The sequence below is a fragment of the Acinonyx jubatus genome, chromosome A3 (genome assembly GCF_027475565.1).
Source record: "Acinonyx jubatus isolate Ajub_Pintada_27869175 chromosome A3, VMU_Ajub_asm_v1.0, whole genome shotgun sequence".
In the NCBI taxonomy this organism is placed as follows: Eukaryota; Metazoa; Chordata; class Mammalia; order Carnivora; family Felidae; genus Acinonyx; species Acinonyx jubatus.
In genome coordinates, this window is record NC_069388.1 from 4,463,469 (window position 1) to 4,474,518 (window position 11,050).

The following is an 11,050-nucleotide window of genomic DNA, read 5'->3' on the forward strand; positions in this document are numbered from 1 at the left end:
GTAATAGCTATCATTTTACACCTATTTGGCAAAATTTTCAAAACTGGTTATTGTCAAGCATCGGCAAGATGTGGGTACAAATGCCCGTAGCGTATGCTGGAGCAGCCGTTGTGGAGAATGATCTGGTCCTCTTAGTGAAATTAAATACGTGCCTGCCTGCCCAGAAGCCCCACTCCTGGGCGCACGTCCGAAGCGGTGGTCCAGTGGGCCTGTGGGGGACACGTACGGGAGTGTTCATCAAGGTTTGGGGTGGCAGGGGGGGGGAAGGCAGCATCAGGGCGTGTGGGACCACTCGCCGGGACCGTCTGTGACTGTTTCGACTCTCTTTCTATAGCTGCCTGGTAGGACTGAACTTCCCCGCCGTTAACAGTTAGGTAGAACCACGTGACACGCTCGGGCCATCGGAATACTGGCAGAGGGGATGTGTGTCACCTCTGGACGGGACTCAAGTCAGTGCCTGCTTTGCTATGTTCTTTTACCTCCGGCATGGCACCTGGCAGCGACAGAGCTGATGCATCGGTCTCTGGGCGATTCCAGTGAGCAAAGCCCTCCTGCGGTCTGTAGTGGGCAGGCAGTATGAATGAGAAGTAAGCCTTTGTGGCTTTCAACCATTTCAGTCCGGGGCGTATTTGTTACCGTCGTGTAAGCGACGCTGACGGGTACAGTGGCCACAGGTAGACGTTGGAAGCTGTGCACTAGGCACACACAGCAGTGTGCATAGGTCTTAGAAAGAGTTCTGGGTAGGGGAGAAGCTGAACGAGATCTCTCCCACAACACCATTTACATCAGTTAAAAATAATGTGCCCCAAACAATTTACGCATTTTTCCCAGAACATGTAACACACAAAAGGCTATGCCTCGAACATACTAGAATTGCTGCTGATGGTGGGAAGGGAGATACAGCCAAGGGGGCACGAGTAAATCACCGAAACGTGACCTTGCACAGGCCAGTGAGGGCCTGGCTGGGACCTGGGGTGACAGTTAGCTCAACTCTTCTCCCGAGTTCCACTAAAGGGAAAAAGACTTCCCCCTTGGAACCCCCTCCTGAAACCATCTAATCATGCCTTGTTTACTGTGTGTCCTGTTAGGGAGTTTATATCATAAATATAGTGTAGTGTAGAACGATAAGTTATATATACTTTAATATGTAATATAGCATCTTATACATGTCATTATATGAGCTATGTAAATATGTAACAACATCACGATATAACACAATTTAATCTACAGTAAGATGAAATTTATGATGTAGTATAGTGTATAATGTATAATTACATACAAACCATATTACAGAACTACATCTGTAGCGATGTGTTATGAATAATTTATACTATCTTGCGACATGGCACAAATAGTATTTAAAATCTCTGAAAATCGACAAAAGTATTAAAAAGTTTTTGGCCCATTGTAAACACTCAGGAAATACAAAGTTTTACTATTACAGTTGTATGTACATGAGTAGCAAAATACTGAACGGTACTGGCACATGGTAAGTCCTCTGTCAGTGGTGGCTTGTATCACATAGTTGTACCAATGTGAGTCCTTAGCACAGTGCTGACTCAGTAGGTGTTAAGTCTAATTACAGTACACGCAGCGACTATTCTTTGGGGTTTTCCTAAGTTGTACGATCATATCATCCACAGGTAATGATGGTATTTCCTTCTACTTCCTCAGGTTTTTAATTCCAATAGTAATTATTATGTTTGTGGAATCGTACTGGAAGTGTAACCAGACCTTCCAGAGTGGAATTAAATAGCAGTGATGAGAGCAGGCACTGTTTTCGTTGCTCCTGACTTCAAGAATGGTGAGCATATCACTGGCTGGTGGACCCATGCTCACTTGGGAGATGTATACATGACGTGAAGGAGCTATCCCTTTTATTACTCTCCTGCCAAGGGCTTTAAAAAACAACCAGGAAGGGACCCAAAGTTCTCCAATGTCTTTTTAAAAATATATATATATAAAATTAATTGTCAGGTTAGCTAACACACAGTGTATACAGTGTGCTCTTGGTTTCGAGAGTAGATTCCTGTGATTCATGACTTACGTACAACACCCAGTGCTCATCCCAACAGGTGCCCTCCTCAATGCCCATCCCCCATTTTCCCCTCTCCCGCGCCCCCCCTCCCCATCAACCCTATTTATTCTCTGTATTTAAGAGTCTCTTACGGTTTGCCTCCCTCTCTGTTTGAAACTATTGTTTCCCCTTCCCTTCCCCCATGGTCTTCTGTTAAGTTTCTCAAGTTTCACATATGAGTGAGAGCATATGATATCTGTCTTTCTCTGCCTGACTTATTTCACTCAGCATAGTACCCTCCAGTTCTATCCACGTTGCTACAAATGGCACGATTTCATTCTTTCCCATTGTCAAGTAGTATTCCATTGTGTATATAAACCACATCTTCTTTATCCATTCATCAGTTGATGGACATGTGGGCTCTTTCCATGATTTGGCTATTGTTGAAAGCGCTGCTATAAACATTGGGGTACATATGCCCCTGTGAATCCGCACTTCTGTATCCTTTGGATAAATTCCTAGTAGTGCTATTGCTGGGTTGTAGGGTAGTTCTATTTTTAATTTTTTGAGGAACCTCCACACTTTTCTAGAGCAGCCGCATCGGTTTGCATTCCCACCAACAGTGCAAGAGGGTTCCTGTTTCTCCACATAGTCGCCAACATCTGTTGTTTCCTGAATTAATTGTAGCCACTCTGACCAGTGTGAGGTGGTATCTCGTGTGGTTTTGATTTGGATTTGCCTGATGATGAGTGATGTCGGGCATCTTGTCATGTGTCTGTTGGCCATCTGGGTCTCTTCTTTGGAGAAGTGTCTATTCATGTCTTTTGCCCATTTCTCCACTGGATTATTTGTTTTTCGGGTGTGGAGTTTAGCCTCCACTACATCATTACTTTACATCATTACATTACTAGTGTAGTCATCAAGACAGTATGGTTCTGGCACAAGAACAGACACACAGACCAATGGAATAGAATAGAGAACCCAGAATTGGACCCACAAATATATGGCCAACTAACCTTTGACAAGCAGGAAAGAGTGTCCAATGACAAAATGACATTCTCTTTAGCAAATGGTGCTGGGAGAACTGGACAGCAACATGCAGAAGAATGAAACTAGACCACTTTCTCACACCAGACACAAAAATAAACTCAAAATGGATGAAAGACCTAAATGTGAGACAGGAAACCATCAAAACCCTACAGGAGAAAACAGGCAGCAACCTCTTTGACCTCAGCCGCGGCAATTTCTTGCCCGACACATCTCTGAAAGCAAGGGAAATAAAAGCAAAAATGACCTACTGGGACCTCATCAAGATAAAAAGCTCCTCCACTGCAAAGGAAACAATCAACAAAACTAAGAGGCAACAGACTGAATGGGAGAAGATATTTGCAAATGACCTATCAGATAAAGGGTTAGCGTCCAAAATCTACAAAGAACTTACCAAACTCAGATGCCTTTTGAACCTTCATTGAGCAGCGTGATGTGTCTGCTCTTTGGACCCATTGATATGGAGAATCCCATTGGCCAGTTCTGCGATCCTGTCCCGTAAACCCCTCTGGCTGTTGTCTGGATCCCATTGTCTCTAATGTAATCCATCTTTCACTTTATAAGTAGTGTGTCAAGCATCAGGGTCAGAAGACAAAGCCTCACTATCATTTTAGGAAGAACCAAATGGGCAAGAAGCAAGCCTAACACGACAGCATCCTTCTAAATGCTGCCAAGTTGTTGAAGCAGCTTTGACAAACGCAAAGCAGCAGTGGAATGCAAAAGAAGAACAATGGTCAGAATGGCTTTTTCTACAAGCGGGCATGGGTGGAAACCTAAATGCTTCTGAAAGCTCATCTAAATTTAAACTCTTATATTGAAGGTTCGGGTTTCCGAAGATGCACTGAACTATACCTGAAAAAGCCCTTGCCTTGATCACGTGTGTAGGTGAGTTAATTCTACGTGCAAACTTAAAATTCCTAACTGAAGAAGAAGCAGGTGGCCCGTAAGTAGAATTTTTATTTGAGGTAGGTAGGTATAAAGCAAATCCTGGGTTTTTGTTTCTGTCTTTGTTTCTGTCTTTGTTCGGTAGAAAGAAACGCAAGACTGAGCTGTTGATTTCAGCACAGCAGCGGGTTTCATTGAGGATTGAACCTTGGTCACGTGGACTCTTATTGTCATAGGCACACACTTGGGACTCCTGTGGCTTCCATATTAGTATTACTACTTAATAAGAGTAAAAGCCTTAAGGCAAATGATAAGCTACTATTACAACTTCAATTTATTGCTGAAACTATTATAAGAATATTTGAACCTCTATATGAAGATAATGGAAATGTTTGTAGTTGTGGATGGAAGCAATTACAGAATTCTATATGGGGTAATTTCTCAATTGGTTGTATAATAAGCTATAATTTTATGGGTAAAGGTTTAATGCTTTGTTACCACGTACTGTCGTTTTGAATTTAACCTGTATTACCTACTGATTTTTAGATTTTCACTTACTAATTAAGGAAAGACCTCTTCTCTTGTGAAACGTATTCATTTCTGTGTTAGACTCGTGTTCCAGGAGACAAATAAGAATTATTCTAGCTATTCCAGTGACAATAATTCCTTTCTGTGTGAAGGCAAGAAAATGTGAATTTTCCCTTAAAACCTTCTGTTATTAACAGTCTGGTTTCTGCCTTACCTGTTAACCATTTGTCTTTAGGAGCCTCTGTTTCTTTGATCCACATCTTTGTATGGCCAATCTATTTGTGACCTGTGTTTTCAGTTTGAAACTAAGGAAAAAATTGTAGCACCAAATTACCCAAATGAAACTATATTGAGGGCTCCTTGAACTTTAGGAGTCTGAGACATTTCACACTTGAGAGGCATCAGAAAAAATGTCATTGTGGACACTGCCAACAGAGGCTGCTTAATAACTGAGAAACACAGAACAGTGGGAGGAGTACTAATAATTGCAGATTTACCAAATACAGTGTGATTTTGTTTTTGCGGTGTGATTTTTAACGGGTCTTCAGATGTTTGCTAAGCACTATTAAATTATAAAACCCTAAAGAATGTAGTTTCACATGCCCTCACTGGCTACTTAGTACAGTGTCGAAGGGTCCCTAGTTTGAGGGGCTGTTTAGTAATCCCAGCCCTGTGTGCAGTTATCCATTTCTTAAAGTCTTTGTTCACTGAAACCCAATTTAATGGAGACTCTCTCTCTTTCTTTTGAGGTACCCCAACCTTGGTACTGCATAGCATTTTTTTTTTTTTTTTAATTTCTATCCTTTTGGAAAAAGGTGAGGAACCGATTCTTATCTGTGGCTCATGGATCCTTCTGACAGCTGAACTCAGTTGTTCTCAAACTTGAACTTCATCTCTGAAGCAGCCGTGTGTGTGGGGGTGTGTGTGTGTGTGTGTACGGTCTAGGTAAGTGGGGGTCAGGGAAGTCCTATGCTCACCTCCCCGATATCAAGAGCGTCACGTTGACGAGCTTATTCGTTTCACCAGAAAGTTGATTGAAATGCCGTCCTGTTTCTCCAGTGGGTTCATTCCACGACTCTCATTCCAACAGGTAGTCTTTCCATCATTCACGCTCCTGCTAATCCCACCCCCGAGGCCACCCCTCCCAGCCAAACACTCCACTTTTGGTTTGTGTTTCTGGAGAACCTCAGTTTGGAAAGGAAGGACCGAGGTGCAAGGCCAGAGGTCCCAGGCGTCGTCGTAAAAGTCCTGAATTACAAGCACACATTTGGGTCTCAAGATGTGTGCTTTGGGGACATGGGGTGCAGCAGGGCCTTGCTGGGGGCTGTGCCCTGTGCCTGAGCTCCCCTCTCAGCCCCCACCCTCTGCCCACATTTCTGGGCTCAGGCCAGTGTCACCCCCTCAGACGCACTTCCCTGATCACACCTTCTTTTTTTATTTTTCAAATTAAAAAAAATTGTTTAAGTTTATTTATTTATTTTGAGAGAGAGAGAAAGTGGTGGGGAGGGGCGGGGGGGGGGTGGCTGGGGGAGAGAATCCCAAGCAGGCTCCACACTGTCAGCACAGAGCCGGATACGGGGCTCGAACTCCCAAACTGTGAGATCTTGACCTGAGCCGAAATCGAGAGTCAGATGCTTAACTGACTGAACCACCCTTATTTTATTTGATTTTTCCCTGATCACACCTTCTAAAGTGATGCAGCCACCACCACATCGCAGGGCTTCAGGTGGACCTGGTGACCCGCTGAGTCACCTTGATTATTTATTACGTTACCCTTTTACTGTCTGAGTTCTGTCTCTAGAACGAGAAGGCTTTCCCTGCCCTGTTTGCGGCCAGCGGTGCCTACACAGCGCCGGGCAGATAGTAAGTGCCCGGTAACTATTTGCCGAGCGGGTGAAATAGTCTGCACTATGACAGACAGTGAAAGCATCTTTTTAAGTTTCTATTCAATCCAAACGGTTAACACGCAGTGTAGTATCAGGTGTACGATACAGCGATTCAGCACCTCCATCCGTCACCCGGTGGTCATCCCGCAAACGCGCTCCTTAAACCCCAACCCCTGCCCGCCTCCCCTCTGGCGACCATCAGTGTGTTCTCTGTAGTTCAGAGTCTGTCTCTTGCTTGGCATCTCTCTCTCTTTCTCTCTCTCTTTTCCCCCTTTGCTCCTTTGTTTTGTTCCATTTATTTATTTATTTTAGAGAGAGAGCGCGTGCGCGCGCAGGGGAGAGGGACAGAGGAAAAGAGAGTGGGAATCCCAAGCAGGCCCCGTTCTCGTCTTGGAGCCTGACTTGGGGCTTTGTCCCACGACCCTGAGATCACGACCTGAGCCAAAACCAAGAGTCAGACGTTCAGCCAACTGAGCCACCCAGGCGCCCTTGCTTTTGCTTTTTAAATTCCACCCATGAGTGAAATCGTACGGTAATTGCCCTTCTCTGGCTTATTTTGCTTTCGCACGCCAATCACTAGCTCCATCCGTGTCCTTGCAAATGGCAAGCGTTCTTTCTTTTTTGTGGCTGAATGCTATCCCTGTGTGTTGGTGTGTGTGCGAACCACATCTTCTGTATCGATTCATCAGTCGATGGACATTGGGGCTGTTTGCATAATTTGCCAACTGTCGACAGTGCTGCTGTAAACCTGGAGGAGCACGTATTCCCTTGAACTAGCGTTTTCGTATCCGTTGTGTAAAAACCTAGCAGTGCCGTGCTGGATCATGGGGAAGTTCTCTTTTTAACTTTTTTGAGGCACCCCAGACTGTGCTCCAGAGCGGCTGCCCTGCGTTGCCTTCCACCAACAGTGCAAGAGGGTCCCCGTTTCTCTGCATCCTCACCGACACCTGTTGTTTCTTGTGTTTTTAAACTATAGAAAAAATTACTCTTAACAGATCTATGCAGAGGAACTACCAGAATACCGTGTTGATAAAAGACTAACCCCAAACTTGATATCAACAGTCCCCTTGAGCCTGCTTCACTGAGCCCCGTAACAGTGAAATACCACGTTAGGAAAGTACTTTGCCTTCCTTCAGAGGCGTGCTTCATGAAGACGGGAGCCACATCTGCCTTGGTCACCGTGATCTGCTCTGATTCTGGTCTACAGGAGGCACTCACCAAGTTTGCGATTAGAAAACAGTTCTAAACAGTGTTTTGTCAGTGGGCTGCATCACAGAGTTTATTTCCAATCTACCAATTTCGGGTGGTTTTTTAAATTAAGCGCGGTACCTGGCTGGCTCAGTAGAGCATGTGACTCTTGACCTTGGGGTCGTGAGTTCGAGCCCCACGTTGGTCTTAGAGATTACTTAAGGAAATAAAAAAAATTATAAATAAAAACAAATAAAGTGTCTTGGGTCAGACTTTAAAATCGCAGGTTCTGGGGGCTCCTGAGTGGCTTAGTCGGTTAAGCATCCGACTTGGCTCAGGTCATGATCTCACGGTTTGTGAGTTTGAGCCCCACTCTGTGGGGCTCTGTGCTGTCAGTGTGGAGCCTGGAGCCTGCTTCCGATTCTGTGTCTCCCTCTCTGCCCCTCCCTTGCTCGTGCTCTGTCTCTCTCTCAAAAATAAACATGTATGTATATATATGTAATCTATATATATATATATATATATATATATATATATATATATATAAACAATAATATATATAATATAAATATATTTTTTGCAAGTTCTGGAGCCTGACTGCCTGGATTTGAATCCCGAGTCTGCATTTTTGGCTGCATGAACATAAACCAAAGAAATTGTTTGGCTTTTTACTCCTCAGTTTCTTCATCTGTAAAACAGGATACGAATAGCCCCTTGCATTATTCCTTGTAAAACACTTAAACCAGGGTGGAGCAGGTAGCATAGTAGCTGTTACTGCAGTCACGGACCACTGATGTGCTCATGCAGTTCCTAGTCATAATTGTTTGCAATGACCGATTGTAACATGAAAAGATTTAAAAATTTTAGGGGCGCCTGGGTGGCTCACTTGGTGAAGCGTCCAACCTCGGCTCAGGTCATGATCTTGCAGTTGGTGAGTTCGAGCCCCGCGTCGGGCTCTGTGCTGACAGCTCAGAGCCTTGAACCTGCTTCGGATTCTGTGTCTCCCTCTCTCTCTGCCCCTCGCCTGCTCACGCTCTGACTCTCTCTGTCTTTCAATGATAAATAAACGTTAAAAAAAAAAAAAAGATTTAAACATTTTAATCTTGAAATTTAGGGGTTTTCATTTTTTTTTTGGAGATTTCTTGTTTTTTAAAAAATACTTGTGGGGTACCTGGGTGGCTCAGTCGGTTAAGCGTCCGACTTCAGCTCGGGTCATGATCTCCCGGTCCGTGAGTTCCAGCCCCGCGTCGGGCTCTGGGCTGATGGTTCAGAGCCTGGAGCCTGCTTCCGATTCTGTGTCTCCCTCTCTCTCTCTGCCCCTCCCCTGTTCATGCTCTGTCTCTCTCTGTCTCAAAAATAAATAGACGTTAAAAAAAATTTTTTTTAAATAAAAAATACTTGTTTTGAGAGCGAGAGAGTGAGTGGGGGTGGGGCAGAGAGAGGGAGACAGAGATCCCAAGCAGGCTCCACGCTGTCAGCACAGAACCTGATGCGGGGCTCAAACTCACGAACCCTGAGATCATGACCTGAGCCAAAATCGAGAGTCAGACCCTTAACCGACTGAGCCACTCAGGTATCCCAAGGATTTGTCTTTTTAAATTTTTGGTTGAAATGTCAAGAATATACAGGATGACATGGGATTGTAATGTACAGCATGGTGAAGATAGTTTACTGTCCTGTGTTGTGTATTTGGAAGCTCCTGAGAGGGTAGGTCTTAAAAGTGGTCATCACAGGAAAAGAAAGGTTTTGTAACTATGAGTGGTGTTGGATGTTGACTAAACTTCCTCTGATGATGGTTTTGGGATATATATACATATATCAAATCATTATGTGGTGCACCTAAAACGAATACAGTGTTATGTCTGTGATAGCTCAGTAAACAAATTTAGAGAGAATAGTGTAACGAACCCCCATCCGCATCACTCGGTTTCAGCACATATCCAGTCCCAGCCCGTCCCGTTTCGCCTCTGCCTCGTTGGTGACGTGCTGTAGCTGGGTCGCCCCGTCTGCCAAGATCTCCTCCCTTCCCAACTCTGTGCTGGGGGGGTGTACTACTGGGAGCGATGGGCGTGCTTACGTCGCGGAAATTGGCAAATGCTTCAGACCAGGACTCCCCTGCCCCCCCCCCCCCCCCCCCCCCCCCCGTGCCAGGGAGCCTGCCGTTGGGCCGTTACCGACACGCCCTTGCTCCCTCTCCCACCCTGCCCTCCACCCGGCTAGATTATCTGGGAGCATCGTTATTTTCTTTCAGTGGGTACACCTAAAAGATTAGAATTCCTTCAGACCTTTAACTCTAATTCCCTGTCACACATAAAAGAGTTCATTTTTTTTAGAATGTTTTATTTATTTTGAGAGAGACAGAGAGAGGGAGGGAGGGAGACAGGAAGACTGAGGATGAGCAGGGGAGGGGCAGAGACACAGGGAGACACAGAATCCGAAGCAGGCTCCAGGCTCTGAGCTGTCGGCACAGAGCCCGATGTGGGGCTCGAACTCACCAACCGGGAGATCATGACCTGAGCTGAAGTCAGACGCTCAATCGACAGAGCCCCCCAGGCGCCCCAAGGACTTCCTTCTTTTTTAAGACTGAGTAGTATTCTATTGTGCGTCTGTGCAACATTTTCTTTATCCGTTCATCTCTAGACAGACTTAGGTTGTTTCCTTGTCGTGGTTATTGTAACACCAGTGAACACGGGAGAGTAAATCTCTCTTCAAGATACTGATTACATTCCTTTTGGCTCTCTGCCTAGAAGTGGGGTTGCTGGATCATGAGTTCGTTCTGTTTTAATTTTTGAGGTTTTCCGTAACGGCTGTACCAATTTACATTGCCATCAGCAGCGTACAAGGATTTCCTCTTCTGTACATCCTCATCAACACTTATCCTTTTGCCTTTTTGACAACAGCCGTTCTGATAGGTGTAAGGTGATGTCTTATGGAAGTTTTGATTTGCATTTCTCTGGTGATCAGTGATATTGAACACCTTTTATATACCTTTCGGTCATTTGTGTTTCTTCTTTTGAGAAATATCTATTCAGGTCCTTTGTCTATTTTGTAACTGGGTTATTTGGATTTTTTGCTATGATTTTGGATATATATTTTGGGTATTAACCCCTTATCAGATGTATGGTTTGCACATACATTCTCCCGTTCCATAGGTTGGTTGCCTTTTCACTCTGTTCGTGGTTTCTGTTGCTATGCAGAAGGCTTTTAGTTTGATGTCATCCTATTTGTCTCTTTTGTGCTTTTGCTGCCTGTGCTTTTGGCGACATCCAAAAAATCATTGTCCAAACCAGTCTATAAGCTGTTCCGCTATGTTTTCTTCCATTAATTAGAATTGCTCTTACATTTATGTCTTCAATCCATTTTAAGTGGATTTGTGTATATGGTGTGAGATAAAAGCCCAATTTCATTCTTTGGCATGTGGATATCCCGTTTTCCCTATACCCTTTAGTAAAGAGATTGTCCTGTTCTTCATTAGTACTCTTGTCAAAAATCAATTGAC